Here is a 22,609-nt window from a genome sequence, read left to right as displayed (position 1 = left end):
GACAACTGTAACATTTCACTTTTGTCCTTTCAATTTTCTAAAGAGTTGATGGGAATTGATTTGGACATTTTGGGTAAAAATAAGTACAACCATGTAATGCCTGTAATGAGGTCAACCAGGTTGAACTCATAGAACGTGAGTTCTCTGATTGGGACTGCTAATCTGGTCCAATCAGGAAGCCCTGGCTGACAGATATAAACAGGAGTGTCAAGAGTTCTGTTCGCTCTAAGGGAACTGGCTCAGTGTCCAGTGCTATGTATGTGTAAATAAAGGATGACTTGCTGAAGGGACACCAACCTCTGTGGAGTTATTTCAAACCAATGTATAAAAAACTCAAGTAAAATACTTTTTACAGTAATGTAATAAAGTGTAATAACTGAATTGTCCTTTCATGCCTTTATTAAGGTTTTTCATTGAAGCCCTGAGTCTCTGCCATAACCTTGAGATAAGAGACAGTAGGAACTGCAGATGCTGGAGAATCTGAGATAACAAGGTGTAGAGCTGGATGAACACAGAAGGCCAAGCAGCATCAGAGGAGCAGGAAAGTCGACACTTTGGGCCTAGACCCTTCTGAAGGAGGCCCGAAGCGTCAGCTTTCCTGACCCTTGTTATCTCAGCCTAAGATAAGTTTCGGTTTTTATTACCCAGGGCTGTGACAGGATGAGCTGATTTCAGATTGTGCAGTCCGAATGTGTGCAAGGTACAATATCAGGTTTCCTGAGAAGCATCAATGAATTCCAGGAGCAAAGTAGGCCACAGCTATTTTGAGTGCCTGAGTTGAAGTAGACCTACAGGTTTCAAACTGGCACAACTGCTTAGATCGGGATGAAAGCCACCCAGTTTGCAATAAGGTCCAGCTAAATGACCACCTTGTGAGGCAAACAAGAAATTTAACATCTTTTTAGGGCACCTTTGCTGGAGAAGCAAGTAAAAATGATCAGGAGGAGTGCGTGAGTTCAGTCCAACCTGTTCTCCAAAAGGCAGTCATTGTGGGACCCAGATTTGCCTGCCACAAAGGGAGCCAGTTTTTATGTGAAATAGCCTTGGTCAATCTTTCAAATAAGCTTCTATAAAAATGACAGTAACTAGAATGTTGTGATACTGTAGTGTTAAAATCAACTCACACCATTTAGAAGAAATGATGTCTTCATATGTTTGCTCCAATGCCAGAATTGAAAGTCCATTGTAATCAACTGCTAACTTGACAAGGAAGGAAGTTATGGACAGAATGCATTCTCTTCAAAGTATTCATCCAGAAGTATTTGTAGAGTTATAGATCTTACAGAAGGAGGTCATTCAGCATATCACAATGATGCTGGCTCTTTGAAAGAGCCATGGTACTTGCAGCCACATTCCCATTTTCCAGAGAGAATCTTCCTATCCTGAGAAGTGGCAGGGAAAGCAGTTGGAGGGAGTGAAAATAATGAGGTGGGCATGGCATTGGGAAGAACTCACCACCTTTCTGCCACCACAAAAGCTAAATACTGGGCTGGGAATTCCCAAGATTGAATTTTCCATCACAATCCAGCTGAGGCCTTTAGGTGGTCAATTAATGACTGTCTCATTGCCCCTTGTCTGTAATTATTTTCCACTCCTGGTGAGAAAAGCAAGAGTCCACCTAACCAACTGGTAAACCAGAGCAGGCAGACTGTAAGTTTGTGTGGAATTAATCCATCTCTAATTTGTGCAAGACTAAGGGGTTAGACCAAGGGCAGGAGGACAGATGCTGAGTGCACACGCTTGCGCTCACCTCCATCTACCCTGCTTCCTCTCACTGTGACCGTCAACTCCAGAAACACTTCCCACACATCACCTCCCTTTCCATGTGGTTCTCCTCCATTCTGGGCATCCAGAGGCTGGTTTTCCTTGATGCAGCTGAAGATTCTTCCAATTGGCAGGCAACTCCAGATAGGTGGGTCTTCCTGCTTTGGGATTCTAATTGTGGTGGATAGCTTGCTAGCAGCCAACAAATTACCTGTTTGCGGAACAATCTGGTTGGCTCTCTCACACTATGATGCTATGAGTTTTGCTCCTGGAAATTCTTCCACTGCCATCCAAAAACAGAAAGTATTATCTCCTGTCCATCACTCAGTAAATTCAGCCCCCCATCCTCAAGGACCACCCTGTTAAAAAAAATTGCAGAATCACATTTTCTGGTAGAATGTTTCAGATCCTGACAATTGCCTGAATGAAATTTTTTTTTCTCATCATCATTAGATAAATCTTTCCAATGATTTTAAAACTAAGATACCTGATCTTTGGTTATTGACCCACTTACCAAAAGCAATAATTTTTCATTAATTGCCCATTCAGAACTTCTCATCTTTGAAATCTCTAGTACTTCACCTCTTATGTTCTCTTTGGAAGAATCTAACTTGAAAACTTTGGAATTACAAGCAGGAATATTTACTGGGCCCATCAAGTCTGGTCTGGCTGATTTTCTACCTTGATGCCATTTTCCCATATTACCTCTGTATCCACTGATATCTTTAATATCTAGGAACTCCTGAATTGAATATATTCAATGTCTGAGCCTACACAGGGCTGGCCGGAGAGTTCAAATCTGAACCATTCTCTCATTATTGAAATTCTACTTCATCTCAGTGCTGGGTTGCCTAACAGGGCACGGGGTGGTATGGTGGCTCAGTGGTTAGCACTATTGCTTCACAGAACCAGGAGCCCAGGTTCAATTCCACCCTTGCGCAACTGTCTGTGTGAAGTTTGCACATTCTCCCCATGTCTGCATGGGTTTCCTCCCTCAATCCAAAGATATGCAGGCTAGGTGGATTGGCCATGCTAAATCGCCCGATGAGTCTGGGTGGGATACTCTGAGGGTTGGTGTAGACTTGTTGGGGTGAAGAGCCTATTTTCAAACTATTATGAATCTCACTGTGATCTGGTTCCTTGGACACTGCCCCATCCTTCCCAGAAGCATCCTTTATACATCTACTTAGTCAAGCCCCATTAAGAATTTTGTGTCCTTTGGTGAGTCCATCTGTCATTCTATGGATGCCATCTCCACAATCTCTGCTGCAAGACAATGCTGCCATTCAGGAATCAATCTGGATCAGAACATTCATTGCACTTTCTCAATGGAATGTACATTTTTCCATACACTGTTGTATACATTAACATTCCTGGTTTTTGCAATGTCCCTTTATAACTGGAGACCCTTATCCTTGGTAATGCCCTAGAAATGTCTTTTGCATTCTTTCTATGCCTTTATATCTTTTTCTGAATTGTGGTGCAAAAATTGCCCATAATACGCTGACTGAATGCCTAAGCAAAGCAAAGATTTCATGAACTCCAGCACCTTTTTGTTTTTTCTGTTCCACTATTCATAAAATCAAGTCACTCATATGCATTTATATCCATCTTATCAAATTGGCCTGCCACCCTGATGGATTCATTGACAGGGACATTAGGGTTAAAAATCAAATGTCTTCCCTCACGAAACCTGCCAACTCCAATCTCCTTGCTCCCAGTTCAAGACTGGACTGAGCTCTGCATCTCCTGCTTTAATCTTTCAGGCTCATTAGCTTTTTACCCTTTAAACTATTCCACATAATTGTTATCATTGGGCTGCCTATCTTGGTCAGACATTCCTGTGTGATTACTGCCACTAGTTTTTGTACTAACAGTTTGATGTGTGTACTCACCTCAAGTTTGATCTCTACTTTGATTAAAATAACTGCTGTAATCATATCTTAAAATTCAAAATCTCAACAGGACAGAATCCAATGTTATTAAGTTATCAAGTCTCATTGTTGTAGCCTTTTCTGTGTGTATGTACGTACATCAATGAGTCATTCATTAAGATTAAAAACAGGAGCAACAAACGGATCAAATGCACAAAACCCAAAGTGCAGATGGATTTTACAGAAAACAGATATATTTAACTGCATCTGTTGAAGGATGAATTGATAAGGGTTGATTGTGTGCCTATAGAATTGTGATGTACTCCCATGATGTAATGTAAAGTCAGGACTGTCTGCATAAAGAGAATCTACAGAATGCAGAATCTACGAACCATTGCTTGTGGTTTTCTCCACTAACTCCTAGTTAATGGTCTCATACAATTTATACTTAATCTCCTAAACATAGCAAATGAGCTGTGCACAAATTAAGACTTTCACCTAAAAGCAATTTTATTAGGAACAGATGGGATTGTAAAGATCACATCAATGAAATATCCTATTGCTACCTGTGAATAAACATCCCTAAACTTGTGTCAGGCACGCGCAAGGCAATTGTACACAATAAGGGTGCTATCACTTATTTCAAAAGCTCTTTTCTCTGGAAAGGAATAGGCTGAGAAATTGTCTGAGAAAGGATTGTGAAGGGCTTTGATGATGTATATTTTAAGGAGGTGTTTCTACTTTTGGGCAGGCCTGAAAAGGAACCTTGAATAAGATTGTCACTAATATATCCATCAAAAAATTCAGGAGATATTCGTTGTTCAGGGAATGGTTAAAATGTGAAACTTGCAACCTGACGGAGTAATTAAGGTGAGTGATATTGATGCATTCAAGCAGATGGATAAGTGCCATGAGAGAGAAAGGAATATACTGTGATATGGTTAGACAAGTAAGGTAACAGAAGGCTCACATGGGGCACAAACGGTGGCATGGACCATTAGACAAAATGGTTTGTTTTGTGTTGACAAAGGACATTTTGCCAATGCTTTTTGTTTCACATTCATCAGGACAATTCACAAGGGCAAAAGCAAAACAATATAGGAGAGGTAATATTACAGAGATAGTAGGAACTGCTGATGCTGGAGGATCTGAGATAACAAGGTGTAGAGCTGAATGAACACAGCAGGCCAAGCAGCATCAGAGGAGCAGGAAAGCTGACATTTCAGGTCTGGACCCTTTTTCAGAAATGAAGAATTCAGAAAAGGGTCTGGACCCGAAACGCCAGCTTTCCTGCTCCTCTGATGCTGCTTGGCCTGCTGTGTTCATCCAGCTTCACACAATGTTATCTCAGGAGAGGTAAGTGCTCAACTTTGCCCTGAAGACTATTAACTGCCAAGATTTATTTAAGGTGTAAACCAGGCAGATTGGCGCTTATTGGTCAAGGAATTCCCCTAAGAAATGAATCACAGAATGCCTGAAACCTATATTGTTGAGTTGTAACAGGTGCAGTGTGTACCTGTGTTTTTCTGAAAACAACAGGCTTTTATTTATTGATACACGTAGTTTCCAATATTGTGTGCCACACGAGCAATCCTAACAATTAGCTGTCAGTGTCATTCTTTGCATGCTTGGATTATTTAACAAATGTTGTCCTTCAATAAATCAAGTACAAGAAGATCCTGCCAACCAGCCAAAATGAGATTCAGCCTAACACAGAGCCTGTTTAATAGGGACATTGAGCCTTTGAGAGGCTTTTTCATATTCCTCTTCCCGGTTTTGTGTGATTTATAGAACGGCATAGAAATGATAATAGCCCAAACATTAGATTTTATTAACAATATTTGAAATGTAGTATATTTTAATGGATGCTGTTAAATTCTTATTATTTACATAGTATTTTTTACACATCAATGTTTCACCCATTAAAGATATTACCTTCTATTAATTAAATTTTAATATGCAGTAACTTGAAATTCAGTTTTAAGCTTCACTCATATTACATTGCAACTGGCCATTTATACCTTTTCCATGTACCCAAGCATAACAAATATGTAAATGGAATAGACTTAGGAAAACGGAAACACCTCAAACATTAGGTTTCCAAATGCACTGATATCTACGGTCACATCAAGTGATAAAACATAACCAGTAGGGATCGATGTAATAGGAACAAGAGTAGACCATTCACGCCTTTAAGCTTGTTCAAACTCTCAGTTAGAAGATGGTTGATCTGTATCTTAGCTCCAATTCCTCACCTTGGTTCTGATACTCTAAGGCCTTTACACTTGCAGTAATCGTCAAGGACTGCAAATAACCTGTTGAGTCTCATCTCATAAATTTAATCAGAGAAAGTGGGAACTGCCAACGCTGGAGAATCTGAGATAACAAGTTCATTCATCCAGAAGGCCATTGCACATTCTAATTCACAGACTCTCAGTATTCCTGTCCTCTGGAAGCTCCCTGTTAGTTTCATGTCTCTTGGCATTAAACTCTAAAATTCTTTCCCTTGCTCTCAGCTCTCTTGTTAAACCTTACCTTCAGATACTGTCAATTCATGCATGGGCCTGAATAAGCTTCTCTTCATCCCTCATTCTCTCCACTCCACTACAAACAGTTGCTCATCAGCTTTGCTGTTGCTCTCAAAAATGTTTCTCAATCTCAGAATCTCCATCTTGTTTCCAGAAGTGTCTGCAAACCCTCTCCTTTGACCTTTGTCATTTGAGCCTCTGCACTGAATCTCTCGTTAGCTGTATCTCTTTGCTGGGGTAGCCTTTCCATTCCATTTCCCTGCAGAGATGTCTTCATTTTCTCATCATATCCTCTGTATTTCCCTTCAACTCCAACTATACATTTCAGTGTCTCACACCATGGAGTCATAGGAACAAGAGTTAGCCATTCAGTCTATTGAGCATTTAATACAATCATGACTGCAATGTCTTCTACCCAGACAATCCCCATAATCCTTTCTATCACTGGTAAGCAGAATCAATCAGAAACATTAGCATTCTCAAAGACTGAGCTTTTACAGCTGTCTGGGCAGGGACTTCCATTGACTTACAGCCTCTGAATGTTTCCTGTGCACAAATATCAGGATGAATTCAGTCTGGCCAATTACTGCCCCATCAGTCTGCTCTCTTTCATCAGTAATGTGATGGAAGGTGTCCTCAACAGTGTTATCAAGCAGCACCTGCTCAGCAATAACCTACTCAGTGACACCCAGTTTGGGTTCTGCCAGGCCACTCAGCTCCTGTCCTCAATATAACCTTGGTTCAAACATGGACAAAAGAGCTGAATTCCAGAGGCGAGGCAGAAGTGACAGCTTTTCACACCAAAGCTACATTCGACCAAGTGTGGCATCACAGACCTCCAGCAAAATTGGAACCAATAGGAATCGTGGAAACCCTCCACTGGTTGGACTTCTATCTGACACAAAGGAAGATGATTGTGTTGTTGGAGGCCAGTCATCTCAGCTCTAGGAAAACTCTGCAGGAGTCCTCGGCCCAACCATCTTCAGATGCTTCATCAATAACCTTCCCTTCATCATAAAATCGAAAATGGAGATGAATACAGATGATTGCATAATATTTGCCACCATTCACGACTCTTCACAAATTGAAGCAGTCCACTGTTAAATATAGCCAGACCTGCGAAATATTCAGGTTTGGGTTGACGTGTGGCAAATAACATTTGCACTATGGATGACAAGAGAGAATCTAATCACTGACTCTTAATAATCAATGGTATTAATGTTACTGAATCCACCTCTTCCTGGCCCCCGATGCTATCAACATCCCAACGATTAACCATAAACGGAATTGGACTTGCTGTCTAATTATGGTGGCTGCAAGGGCTGGTCAAAGGCTTAGAAACCTGCAACAAGTAATTCACCACCTGAATCCCCAAAGCCTGTCCACCATCTGCAAGGTACACATCAAGAGTATAATGAAATACTCCATATTTGCTGAGATGGATGTGTCTCCAACAACATTCAAGAAGCTTAATACCATCCATGACAAAGCAGCTCATTCTATTAGCACCACATCCACAAACATTCCCTCACTCCACAAGCAATGTTCAGTTGTAGCAATATATGTGTACAAGATTCACCTTCCAAACTCTGATTATTACCATCTAAATAGACAAGGGTGACAGATACATGGATCGCTGCCGCCTACATTTCCACTGCAAGCCATTCATAATCTTGACTTGGAAATATATCACCATTTCATCTGTGCTGTTGGGTCAAAATCCTCGGAGTCCTGCTGTAACAGTACTGTGGGTATAGCTATACCAAATAGGCTGGAATGCTTCAAGAAGGTAGTTAACTAACACCATCTAAAGGGCAACTAAAAATAGAATGCCCACATCTTATGAATGAATAAAAATAAAATTTCCCTTCATCTCGGGCCTCAATGGCATCCTCCTTATTTTTTAAATTTTAATCCCTGGTTCTAGAATTCCCACCTGGAAAAACATATTTCCTTCATCTAGACTATCTATCCCTTCCAGTATACTATAAGTTTCAAAAGATCACTTCTCCATTTTCAAAACACAAGAGAATACTATGAATCTTTGTCCCTAGGACAGTCCCACTATCCCAGGAACAAAGTCTGGTGAACCATCACTGCAACACCTCCGTAGCAATATTATGTTTCAAGAGATAAGCAGAATGAAATTGCATTGTTACTGTAAATTTGGTCTAATTAAGTTTTTATACAACTGAAGCAAGACTTCACGACTCCTGTAAATAAATCCTGTTGCAATAAAGGCTAATTTCCATTAGCTTTGCTTAAAGCTTCCTGCACCTACATGTTAGTGTCACAATTTATTGACAAGGATACCTGGGCCCATTTGCACATCTACAGTTTCTACTCTCATACTGCTTATTCCTTTTACCAAAGTGGATAACCTCACATTTTCCATATAAAATTTCATTTGCTGTATTCATGCCCATTCACTAAGTCTGCCCAAATATGCCTGAAATTACTTTCCATCTTTCACACAACACACATTCCCATTCAGTTAGGTATCATCCATGAATTTGGGAATACATTAGGTTGCCACCTCCAAATATATATTGGGGATGGCTGGGGTCTGAGTACTGAACCTTGCTTTTCCTGACTCTCTGTTTGTTGGCCAATCCCATTAACTCATTGCCAACACGTCACATCTCATACATTATGCTTTGATGTTATTAACCAATCTTCTGTGGAGGACCTGAAAATCTGAACATACCTTGTCCCTCAACAACTCTCTATCAGTTTTGTTAGCTACATCCTCAAAAAGCTCAAGACACAGTTTCCCATTCACAAAGCCTTGCTGACCATATCCAATCAGACAATTAGTATCCAAATTTTTCTCATGTCTTTCAGATTAGATTCTCACATATTCTCTATGACTAGTGACGGGCAAACTGGTCTGTAGTACAGAGATAATGGGGACTGCAGATGCTGGAGAATCCAAGATAATAAAGTGTGAAGCTGGTTGAACACAGCAGGCCAAGCAGCATCTCAGGAGCACAAAAGCTGACGTTTCGGGCCTAGACCCTTCATCAGAGAGGGGGATGGAGTGAGGGTTCTGGAATAAATAGGGAGAGAGGGGGAGGCACATCAAAGATGGAGAGAAAAGAAGATAGGTGGAGAGGAGAGTATAGGTGGGGAGGTAGGGAGGGGATAGTTCAGTCCAGGGAAGACGGACAGGTCAAGGAGGTGGGATGAGGTTAGTAGGTAGGAAATGGAGTTGCGGCTTGGGGTGGGAGGAAGGGATGGGTGAGAGGAAGAACAGGTTAGGGAGGCAGAGACAGGCTGGGCTGGTTTTGGGATGCAGTGGGGGAAGGGGAGATTTTGAAACTGGTGAAGTCCACATTGATACCATTGGGCTGCAGGGTTGCCAAGCGGAATATGAGTTGCTGTTCCTGCAACCTTCGGGTGGCATCATTGTGACACTGCAGGAGGCCCATGATGGACATGTGATCTAAAGAATGGAAGGGGGAATTGAAATGGTTCGCGACTGGGAGGTGCAGTTGTTTATTGCGAGAAGAGCGGAGGTGTTCTGCAAAGCGGTCCCCAAGCCTCCGCTTGGTTTCCCCAATGTAGAGGAAGCCACACCGGGTAGAATGGATACAGTATGCCACATTGGCAGATGTGCTGGTGAACCTCTGCTTAATATGGAAAGTCATCTTGGGGCCTGGGATAGGGGTGAGCGAGGAGGTGTGGGGGCAAGTGTAGCACTTCCTGCAGTTGCAGGGGAAGGTGCCGGGTGTGGTGGGGTTGGAGGGCAGTGTGGAGCGAACAAGGGAGTCACGGAGAGAGTGGTCTCTCCGGAAAGCAGACAAGGGTGGGGATGGGAAAATGTCTTAGGTGTTGGTGTCGGATTGTAGATGGTGGAAGTGTCGGAGGATGATGCGTTGTATCCGGAGGTTGGTGGGGTGGTATGTTGGAATGAGGGGGATCCTCTTTGGGCGGTTGTGACGGGAGCAGGGTGTGAGGGATGTGTTGCGGGAAATGCGGGAGACGTGGTCTAGGGCATTCTCGACCACTGTGGGGGGAAAGTTGCGGTCCTTGAAGAACTTGGACATCTGGGATGTGCAGGAGTGGAATGCCTCATCGTGGGAGCAGATGCGGCGGAGGCGGAGGAATTGGGAATAGGGGATGGAATTTTTGCAGGAGGGTGGGTGGGAGGAGGTGTATCCTGGGTAGCTGTGGGAGTCGGTGGGCTTAAAATGGACATCAGTTTGTCTGTCGTACACTGTATTTTCTCTCATTCCCTTTGTAAATAGTTTGGTGATACTTGCCATGCACTGAACTCCTTCCCATTCCAGACTGATCACAACCATTCCACTTTCTGCTGTATTCATTATAAAATTGATGATACAACAATATTTCACTTTCCCACAGATGGGAATTTCTGGACGACATTCTGCTCTTTTTAAGTTTCTGTCGTTAATATCTGCATCACTGAGTTAGTTCAGTGAGCACCAATGGCACGTTGCAATCTGCCTTTCACCAATATTTGATGCGTCAGCACGTTTACTCTGCGTGCATTGCACATGTGCAAAGAAATGTTTATAAATGAAATTGTGGCTGGAATTGCAAACACATGCTTCATGTGTTAGACCCTTCGTTCCTTTGACTTTTCTCTATTCTGACAGCCTATTTCCACTCACTCCATATGTGGAGATGGCTCACATTGAGCTTTGCCTCCAACTATCCGCCCTGCCTTCAGAGCCCCAACATTACACATTAATAGCCCTTTGTGTTCCCTTTTTGGAAGTCAGAGTACAGGCACTGCCCAACAATCCCTTTCTATGGCCTAACATGCCCCCCAATGCTATTCTGCACACCTCCCATATGCCTTGCATTGTGGCCTTATTCCCACCTCCACAAATGCCTCTGCTTTCCACACTCTACACCCTGCCCACACCAGCCATCATCCTCCACACTCCCACCTGCTTCGACACTAAACTCCCTGCTGTCTCCTTCAGTACCCCCTTGCATCCTTGTTAATGATTACCACACGAACTGTTATCACCCTAGAACTCTGACTGACTTCGATAAGCAGCCCCTGGACCTGACTGACTGGAGCCCTGACCATTGTATTTGCAGCTCCCTGTCTGACAATACACAATTCCCCTTACTACGGTTGATAGCCTGAAAGGATGGATAGACTCCCACTACCGAGACTGTAGACAGGCAGATCCCTTGGCATTGAGCATTCAAAGCTGATGAGTGACCCCTGGCCAAGCCCCTGGACTGAGTGCGGTCCATGCTCATGACAGACAGGACTGGGACCCTTGACCAACAGCAACCTTTTCACTGACTGGACTGAGGACTAACCCTCACCCAGTTTCCAAAATTGTAATTTGGGTGAGCGTGGGTGCGTGATGGAGATGTTAATGCATCGGACAAATAGCAACCCTTTATCCTGTAACTGTTCTATGATTTGATGATTTTATAATTAAAAGAACAGCCAACTACATGTTAGTAATCAAACAGAAAAGACTACAATGATGCAAGGAGCTTGACCAGATAATCTAAAGAAATATAACTATATACACTTTTCCCTAGTGTCCACTTTTCCCTTCTTATTATAAATAAATCAGAGATGTCTTCCTGCACATAGCAGACAATGTAAAAATCTAAGCTGATGTTGTCTGTTTGTTTGAAGTGTTCAAATGAAGTGAAATTGGTATCATTCAGGTAGGAAACAGCAGTTTAAAGGTGGTTTTGTGGTTATGTCTCAGGTGGTGTTCATCCTGAGCTGGATGAGCTGACCCTCTCACCCACATTCTTTGGTGATCTTTGAGCTACAGCTAAAGCACCAGTGGGCAGTGAAACCTTCCGAGACACTGACTTACAGAGTGCATATCAAAGTAATTATTTCCTCGCAAAGATTTGTTCAGTAAAGTGATTCAATTGTGATGCAATTGTGGAGTTTGAATCTTCTAAGGGAATCATATCAATCAACAAATCCCCACCAGAGCCCCTTGGGACGTACAGATTTCAAAGGTCAAACCATCACACCACAAATGTCAAAAGAAGAGGAATGAATTGATTCCATGATTACTTTTCAAATGTCAGCAAACCACATCGTGAATGTCAACTGGGAAGAAGCAAATCAGGAACCAGCTCCCTCTTTAATTGTTTAAGTGCCAAAATATGATTGATTAATTAGCATTTCCAAATATTGAAAGAATCTAATGAATAAATAAACACTGCCAGTCGTAGCCAATTCGGGTGTTGAGCCTGGGTCAGTTGGAATTAGACTCAGCTCAACCAGGTCACATCTCTTCCTGCTAATTGTTGCTTGATGCTTCCAACAAATCCATTCGAGATAATTATACACCATTATAAATAGGAGTGCTATTCTGAGAACCGTTTTCCCAACTTGCCTGTTTGTCATGAAATTGAACTTGAAATTGAAGTTCTGGGGAATTGCAGATATGTACCTGGGTAACAGAGGATATTACAACATTAGATATAACCAATTTCTAAATTCTTCGCATTCAGGAATTCAGTTGATAATATAATTCAGTTGATTTACTTTAAAGTTGATACTGTACTAAGTTTTTCAATTATTTACATTGGAGTGGACACATGACAGATCTTCCGATTTTACTTTAATATTCCATAACCATCTCACTCCCTTCGAATGAGTCAATGGATCCTACATTTCATTGACTGTTGTTAATCTACATGTTCACAAGTTGGAGGAAATTTGCATTATTATTGTGAATAGCTTATTGAGCCATGTCTGTTCGTGTTTTGGCTGTTCAGCCAGAGCCAAAAGTTTTCAATGGATTTTGGCCAACGGTGACCCATTACTTCAGCAACTACCAAGGATTCTGTGGGAAATGGAGACGGCTGCTTCACCATCTGTCTATGGTGCAATGATAGTCTATACTGAGTACAATGGAACATTAAATGATTGATATGAATCTGGGATAAGAAGGGGCTTGGAGTGCAGCAGACATTCCCTTCTGATGTAATATGTTGGCTGCTGAGCTCTCATGGCACCTTCACTAAATTGCTGTACACGCTGAGGCTGAAACTGAAAGAATGATGGAGAGATGGCCTTTGTTATTAAGATGCAGCACTGTGCTGAGAAGTATATCAAGCTCTCATCCAGACAACATGCTATCACTGACTCTTCTGAGATTTAAAAGCCTCCGTCTCCTCCATATGTTCCCAATGAAAGTCATTCCTACTGAGCCTCCTGGTGGGATGTTGGTCGCTATGGCTGCCTACTTGAAGCTGCAGGAGGACCAGAGCTGACAGCAAGACCAGGAGCAGGAGCAGCAGCAGACTTCCGCAGATGCCCAATCTCGGGGTGCACTCCAGTATGATCCAGGTGGAGGGTAGTGTAACACTTTGACATGTTGGGCTGTGTGCAATTAGAACAGTCAGTGATGGGATGTCTTGGATGCTGAGGAACTGGTTTGCGTGATGGGGCAATCTGCAGCTTCTGTTCTTCTTAATTATGTTTGCTTTTGGTGATTCCAAATAGAGGTTCATGCTTGGAATTGTTTGATTGCTTGCCTGTGTGTGATGCTCTGCTATAGAACAATTGGGTCCTCAGTGGGCATTGGGAGCTTAGACAGGGTGTTTAGACAGGCAGTTGGTGGTTAAACAGAGAGTAAGTTGACAGAACAGCAGTTGGATGATGTGAATGAAATCGGATATAAGGGATGCCATAAAAGCGGGGTGCGTTCAGTAAGACACAGGGAGAAATCTCACTAGGCCTCACGGTGAAAAGCCCTCTAAAACTCAACGCAACTGGCACTTAGCAAAAAAATGTAAGATTCAACCCATAATTTTTATACTGAATTGAGTATCGCTAGTTCATCAGTAACATAGATGGTATCTCTTTAAATCTGATGCATTTCCCTAATAATCAGCATTTAAAGTTCAGTAATGACCATAACTACTCATCATAAACTCTATGTAGATGCTGTTTATCTGTTTTGAAACTGTGCAAAAATTGTCTTATTTTTAACCAGGTGCCTGAAGGCTTTCTGTTGAAAATTTAGAAGCAGAGCCTGGTTTGTTGAGGAAAAGCAACCTACGTCAAAATTCATACTGGATAGCTGCCACGTAAAACCACTGGGACCACAGAAAGCTTCTTGCAACCACTCTAAATATAGAACAGCACTAGGTACGTCAATGCTAAATACTGAACAGTCTTAGTGGGGGATCACCTTCGCTACAATCTCTGTAGAGATTCTGCCTGATGCCTCATGAATTAAATACGCACTGAACAACCTTTCAACATATTTCTTTTTGTAGTTATTTTTAGCTTTCTATTCAAGTCGCTGGGGCCAGGGATCGATGATAAATTACTATGTCTTTCACTGCTCCTTCACTCCAATATATTTTGTGAATGAATTCTTCCAGGTTTTAAACCGCAGTGAAATATTTTCTATTTTCATACTCTCATCTGTCCTTGACAGAATTCTCACAGGCAGCAAAGTCTTCCTCACCTCTAGATTGCCCAGCATCCAGGCTCAGTTCCAAAGAACAGTGGAAGGTGGGAGAGGAGATTTGTTGGATGGACCCCTCTTTGTCTGTTTCTTGGGACTGGAATGGAAGAAATAAAGCCCAGTTCCATGATGCTATGTTCTATATTCATTGTTCTATATCTGGAATACATCGAACATCATTATCACTCAGGTAATAGTCAGACATCCCTAATGACCTCCTGAAGCATGCACTAGACCCCTTGGTATGGGGACAAGCTTTTATTTGAGGACCCTTGTCTGACAATGTGAAAGACAATATTCTGGCCCACTGCTTGCATTGTCTTGGTCTTCCAGTGGCCTACATTATGATTATTACAGGACTGTTGAAAACAGCCAGCAGCAAAGGCTTTTTAAATGTGGTCCTCATGGCACTAAAGCATTACTGCAGGCCACTGTCAGAAACATACAAACATAGAAAATAGGAGCAGGAATAGATCATTCAGTCATCTGAGCCTGCTCCCCCATGCAATATAATCTTTGCTGATCATTCTACTCAATACCCTGTTCATAATTCCTCCCCCTACCCTTTGATCCTTATAGCCCTAAAAACTACATCTATCACCTCCTTGAAAGCATTCAATGCTTTGGCCTGTCCTTCTTTCTGTGGCAGAGAATTCCACAGTCTGACCACTCCCTGTGTGAAGAAATTTCTCCTTGTCTTAGCCCCATATAGCTATTCTGTATCCTGAAGCTGTGACCAAGGCTAGACCTCCCATTGAGAGACCGCACATCATCCCTGATTGAACAGAATGGCCTGTTCCTAATGCAGTTAATTGGCTTAAGCCCTGAAAATAATGCTCTGGGTGTGTGTGCGTGTGCACGTGTATGCGTGTGCGTGTGTGTGTGTGTGCACGTGTATGCGTGTGCGTGTGTGTGTACGCGTGCGTGTGCACGTGTCTTCTGGAGTCAGAGCCAGAACTAGCCCTGCCCTCTGACTCCTGACTAATAATTCAGCCTTAGCCTCCTCATTCTGAATTATTACATTGTCTTAAGGGCCTTTTTCAAAATGCAAACATACAAACAATAACAGAGACAGAATCACTCTATGCTTCATCCAGTTGGGCTGCATTGGTGATTATAATCCCACCACACCCAAAGTCACTGTAGGAGAAGCAAAAAAGAACAGCACATTTGAAGACAAAAGATTTGGGAAATTTGTACCTGAGTCTACAATTCCTACCTGACCTCCCCGAAGAAAAGGAACCTAATCCAGGAGATCTTTGATCATTCTATGCAGTACCTATCCTATGTAAAAGATGATCTTCTCACCAGCCAGAAACAGGTACAGTTCTTGCTTGAACAAATAACCACTGGAAAAATCAAAATTGTAGCCCTTGTAGATAAGGAACCTCATGAGGGGCTTTACTACTAATAAATATCTCTCCACAATATTGCTGTTCAACCATTACAAGTAAATCTGCAGTTCATTTATGAGACCTTTCACAACGCTGCCAATCTAATAAACAAGCTGTGTGAAATTCATCACGCACACAACTGAAAGATATAGAATATAGCCACCAGAAGGCTACAGGTTATAAATCTCATTTCATTGCACTGAAACATTGCTCTCAGTTCGAGACAGTAACATCATCGGCTGTGAGATTTAAAAAGGTATAAATCAAAATGATCTACAGGGTGACAAGAAACAATTCTATGTGCAAAGTCTGTGGAATAAAGGACTCAAAGAAATTAGAGATTTTGAGCTTTGAGATTAAAAATTACAATGTTGATTTTGATTAAGACTTTTAGTCTACTGTCTTGATTCTAAACAGATTAGCATGATAGAACATTTAAAACAATGTCGCCAACAAACTAGAAATGATTAATTTTGATTCCCATCATCTGTTTTTTTAACCTATCACTAAGATACAAACTAGACTGTTTCGTGCGCAGAACAGGATGTAAACTGTTGTCAGATAACAATTTGTAAATCTCTTAATTTTAGAGCAATTGAAATGCAAAATGCTGAGGGAAGGTCTTAAAAGATGCAATAATATTCCTGTGAATTCCCCTTCCAATAACTTGCATTATACAGTATGAGATAGGTGTTAAATTATTGCAAATTTTCTGTGCAAATTTGGAGCTTAGTTTTTGTGCACTTTCTTCCAGGTAAATATTATTAATATGGAGTTTGATGATTTACCCAACTGAAAACGGTCTTCATGTTACAAAGACATCAGCCGAACAAAACATTTTTTTTAACCACACAATTAATTCCAATCCAATGGTCCATTCTCTCTGTGTCCCTATAATCTTTGGTTCCCATAATTTTTTTTATTTTTGACTGTCTGTCATGTCAAAGCCTTGCTCAAATTTACAAAGTTTAAATCAAAAACACTACCTTTAATGGTCCTCTTTGTTATCACCAATCAGGTTAGCTGGGTAAAACCTTCTCTTAACAAATCTATGGTGACTGTCTTTGATTAATCTGTGTTTCCCTAAAACATGATTGATACTTTCCCTCAGAAATTTTCCAATGCATTTTCCACCACAAATGTTAGGCTGTCAAGCCTGTAATTACCATCTCCTCTTCCCTTTAAACAACTCTTTGCTATTTCTCCAGCTCTTAGGAGCATAGCTCAGGAACAGGCCTTTCAAACAATTAAGCCTGTTCAACCATTCAATACACTTATGTCTGGTCGAACCACTTCAAAGTTTATAATGCACGTCTTCCCCATAGCCCTGTGCACCACTGGCAATCAGAAATCTATCAATGTCTACCTTAAACATACTCAAAGACTGAGCTTCCACAGCCCTCATTGTTACAGAATTCCAAATATTCATGACCCTCTGAGTAAAACAAATTCTCCTCACCTCAGTCCTTTATTTTTTAAAGTGTTTCCCCCAGATCTAGACTCCCAAACAAGAGAAATATCTTACTTGTGTCTACTCTACATATCCCTTTAAGCGTTTAATAAATTTCAGTGGTGGTGGGGGTTGAGGTGGGAGGATTGGATAGGTGGGAGAAAGGTCAGACAGGTTAGGGAGGCAGGGACGAGCTGGGCTGGTTTTGGGATGCAGTCGGGGGCGGGAGAATTTTGAAGCTTGTGAAGTTCACGTTGATACCATTCGCCTGCAGGGTTCCCAAGAAAGATATGCCGTGCTGTTCCTGCAACCTTTGGGTGGCATCGTTGTGGCACTGGAGGAGGCCCAGGATGTACCTGTCGCCCAAGGAGTGCGAGGGGGAGTTGAAATCGTTCGCAACAGGGAGGTGCAGTTATTTCTCACGTGCCGAGCTTAGGTGTTCCACAAAGTGGCCTCCTCTTGAGTTTTTTTACACTTGTATTTTAAAGAGCATTAGGCCACAAAAGAAAGTTGGAAAGCAAATGTTTAAATTAGGTTGGCATATCTTCGATATTCTGTCAGAGCTTCAATTGTTAAAAAGAAACAATTTTTATTTCCTGCTTCAGAAAATGGCTTACAAAGAATAATAGGCAGTGAAACCTCTCTCTCTGGAGACTGAAGGGTTAATAAGAATAAAATTCTCCAGTATATCTGACATTTACCACAATGCTTATGAAAATAATTTTAAAATCTTAGAGGATTAATACAAAGTTTAGATCAATTTCACGATACATATACTTGACTTCATGCCTTACGGCCAACAGACAGGTGAAGCAATGCGCAAATTCATACGCAGATGTCAACACAAAGGGATGGAATGTGGTTTCACTGAAGCTCACTAAGCTGAATGGTTTATGAACTTGCCATAGCCTCTGTACCTAATAAATCCTTTGGAAAACTATTTCCCATCAAACCTAAGGCATATCTGATTTTCTCCGCCATGTGTAGGTTCAAAGCTACTATAGAAGGACAGTAGCATTTGCAAGACGTTAGGAATGTAGGAGCATCAGAACAGGAGTGGTGTAATGGAAGGGGAGAGGTAGAGATTGAAAGGTCATTGCAGACATGGACATAAACACAAAAGGGAACATGAAGGATTGGGGGGAGATCATTTTTTTGTCTCAGATGGTGCCTACAGCTCCCTTGTGAGGACACAAGGCTGAAATTTTGTCATCTTTGCACCAAACATAACTGCACAACAAGGAGATAAAACCACATGCACTATGGGCAGAGCAAGTTACCATCTTTCTCTTCAGGGGCAAAGTCCAGAGTTTTGAATGTAAGGCCATGCTTGGAGCAATTGCATTAATCAGGCATTCAATGCCATCACATTCGATCCTACTGAAAGGTCACTCTTGGCAACCATGATCTTTGCAAAGAATAGCCTGAAACAATTACAACTATTATTTATTTTGCATTAATGAGTTCTCTGCCACCTCATATATGCAAAGCTATGCAGACCCATGTTTAAAAGTCTCTCCTGGTTTGACCATTTCTGCATCACTTTTCACACTTGACACTGGAAAACAATGCTTCAGGAGCTGCTGCTTTCCAGACCATAACCGTAAGCATGTGATGGCATGTTCTATGATGTAGAAAGATGACATATTTTGGAGGGAGGGTATGACAGTGGATAAGTGACTGCATTTGATTCACCCAATATAGCACTTGCAATTTGGTTCTTTGACATATATCTGCATAAGGTTACAGAGCTCAGAGCTGGGCATGAGATTGGCCTCATTGGCCTCATTGTGAAGTGATGATGTGTGAGGCCATAAAATGTTGCTTCATTGTGACTGACGTGAGGAATGAGGAGTACCGTTACTGTTCAATTTCTGACATTCCCCATAGTTTCTCAGTTCAATCATATGGAATAGGACCAGTGCTTGGAGGATTCTTTGTGGAAATGCTGAACCTTAGACAGTAGTGTCAAAGAATACAGTAATCGGAACATCACTGGCTTGTTCAGCGACAACAGGAACCTCCCGCAGCTGCAGAGGTAGGGGCTGAACATCCCACAAGGACTGTTATTATCTACAACTGTCAGAAACCTAATGCAGGGAGGCTGTGCTGGACCATCACCACCAAACTGTGCCATCTTTTGGAACAGGACAAGTATTTGGAAGAAATTGGCCACCATCCCAGCCTGGTATCCATCAAGGTCACAGCTATCCTGAAGCTTTCTGCCAGTGGATCAAACAAGAAGCAGCAGTGCAGCTCTGTGTCATCTCCCAGTCCTCAGACCATAAATGCATCCAGGTATCTTCTCTGGATTCCACCAGTTTATAACATTCCCTAGTGACAAGAAGAGTTAAATAAAACAGGCAGTGGGATTTTCCACCTTCACAGGCTTTGTATCTATAGTTGTCTGAGAGCACCCTATAATTAACTTGCAGAGTTTATTGACAGAAATGGTTTCCACTCCAACAAAGTCTAGCTTATATGTGACCATTGCTGCCAGACTCTGTTGATGGGGTGGGAAGTGTTGGGAGCTGCCATGATGCATATATAGTGGAGAAATTGCAGATTTCTATGTCCTCCCAAGGTCCTCAAGCCTTTCAGGGATGGCTACTGGGAGACAGGGGCTAGCCCTCCAAACATGGCTGACAATACCTTCACAAGTTACTCAAACTGATGCAGGCCAGTAATACAAAGCTGCTCAAGATTTCCACCAGGGCCATAATGGAACAGACCATATGCCGCCTTCACATGACGTCCTGATGTCTGGACCATTCTGGTAGGACCTTACAGTAACATCCATAAAGGCTGAGATGTATCAATCCTGCACGTGTTGCCTTCCGTAACTGGAGCCGAGAAAGAGTATATGTCCGGGATGCAGTTGAAAGTGGGGATTGTCAGCAATCCTCTGCAAATGAGGCTGAGGCCACTGATCTGAAGGCACACACGAGAGGCCTTGATAGAGCCATGAAACATTGAACGCAAGGCTTGACGAACTCTGCCTCATTTCAACACGTTCCAATATGGAAGGACATCAGTTTGACTGGGACAAAGTTACAGAGCTACAAAGGCAAACACAAGGATTCCTGGAGGCCTGGTTTTCAACCACCAATGCAATTAACGAACATGTTGAAACAAGGCTGCCCACCATGACAGACTGGACCATATAAATTCAGAGCAGGATAGAACAACAGCGCTTCACCTAAGGATACACGGCACTGACTATGTCACCTGGAAGGAAGACAAAACATTTCCATGACAACCAGCCAGCTCAGCAAACCAACCAACAACTCCAGCTCTAGGAGCAGATTAAACTTAACCCACGTCCAGAACGGTCGAGGTGGAAGTGGATTTCCCTCAATTGTCTTATTTCCCGTTGACCTTGTGACAAGCAGCATTTCGTCAATCTAGCCGACCTGTTTCTTTCTGCACTCCTTGAAATTTTCTGTTGATGAATGCAGTGTTGCTATCAATGTGATTGTATGTGTGGTTCCTTCAGCTGATCCCATAAAGGGTTATACTTGACCTAAAACATCTAAAAATTCAGGCCATTGATGTCAGTCCCAAACCTGCTCAATGATTGCGCTTTCACAACTCTCTTGACTATAAAATTTGAATGTTTCACCACACTATATGTGAGTAAATTCATCCTTATCTCAATATTAAATATCCTGCCCCTTAGTCCATGATTATGGCCCCTGTTCCTAGTGTGACCAGCAATAGAAAACCTTCCATCCACATCCACCCTGTCATAGCTTGTAAGGATGTTACAAGTTTCAAAGAGATCACTTCTCATTCTTCAAAACTGCAGGAAATATAGACATAGTCTCCTCACTTATTTATTATAATACAATCCCACCGTCCCAGGTATTGATCTGGTGAACATCAACCGGTCTATCTCCTATGGCAAAAATATCCTTTATCACACAATGAATCCAAAACTGTACCCAATATTCAGAAGAGATCTCACCAAGGTTCTATACAACTGCAGCAAGACACCTCAACGTTGGTCCTCAAATCCTTTTGAAATCAGTGCAAACATATTATTTATTTTCCTGATTGCTTGTTTTATCTGCATGTAAGATTTAATGACTCATATGCAATATCCCTTGGGATGCCAACACTTCCCAATTTAAAAATATTCTGTCTTTCAGTTTTTCCTACCAAAGTGAATAACTTCGCACTTGTTCACATTACATTCCAAATGTCTTATTCTAGCTCATTCACTTAGCATGTTCAAGTTCCTTGAAGCCTCTTCGCATTCTGCATGCAACCAATGTTTGAAGCTAGTCTGGTGTTATCAGTGAATTTGGGTATATTACAATTGATGCCTAATTTGAAATCATTTATATAGATTGTGAATAGCTATGGCCTGAATATTAATTTTTGCAGCACTTGGCTAGTAACAGCTTGTCATAAAGTCTTGGAGTTATCGAGGCATACAGCACGGAAACAGACCCTTCGGTCCGACCAATCCATCCTGAACATAATCCCAGACTAAGCTAGTTCCACCTGCCTGTCCCTCACTCATATATCTCCAAACCTTTCCTATTCATGAACTTATCCAAGTGTCTTTTAACTGTTGTAGCTGTACCCACATCCACCACTTCCTCTGAAAGTTCATTCCACACATTGTCATCCTGAGAATGTCCCATTTATTCCTATTCTGTGCTTTTTGTCTGTTAATCAATTCACAAACTATACTCATATATATCCCCGTCTCACCTGATCCAATTTTCTTTACTAAGCTCTTATGGGACCTTATCAAAACGTCAAACGTCAAAACGAAAATTTAAACACATCACATCCACTTATGCCCCTTTTGTCAATGCGACAACTACTATCTTCATAAAACTCCAACACATTTGTCAAACATGAATTCCCTTTCATAAATCCATGTCGATCCTGCCCAGTGTTGCCATTCTTTTCTAAAGGGTCACTTATCACATCCTCTATCATAAATTTGAACATTCTCTTTACCACTGGCATTTTTCCAACAGGTCTTCAATTCTCTACTCTCTCTCTCTCTCTTCCTCCCTTCCTAAATTGTGGATTTACATGAGACACTTTCTAGTCAGCAAGAACTGTCCCATAATTTATAGAAATACAAAAAATTACCACTATCACCCTCGCTACTTCCTTCAATAATCTG

At 41.8% G+C, this 22,609-nt stretch overlaps 1 long non-coding RNA gene across 2 annotated transcripts in view; it reads right to left on the bottom strand.

Moving 5' to 3' along the window:
- The window catches only part of LOC125462294 (uncharacterized), a 171,855-nt gene that overhangs the window by 85,998 nt on the left and 63,248 nt on the right, over positions 1–22,609 (bottom strand). The gene's annotated exons all lie outside the window — the stretch shown is intronic.

This window comes from Stegostoma tigrinum, chromosome 23 (genome assembly GCF_030684315.1).
Source record: "Stegostoma tigrinum isolate sSteTig4 chromosome 23, sSteTig4.hap1, whole genome shotgun sequence".
Lineage (NCBI taxonomy): Eukaryota > Metazoa > Chordata > Chondrichthyes > Orectolobiformes > Stegostomatidae > Stegostoma > Stegostoma tigrinum.
This window is presented reverse-complemented; position numbering and strand designations above follow the sequence as displayed.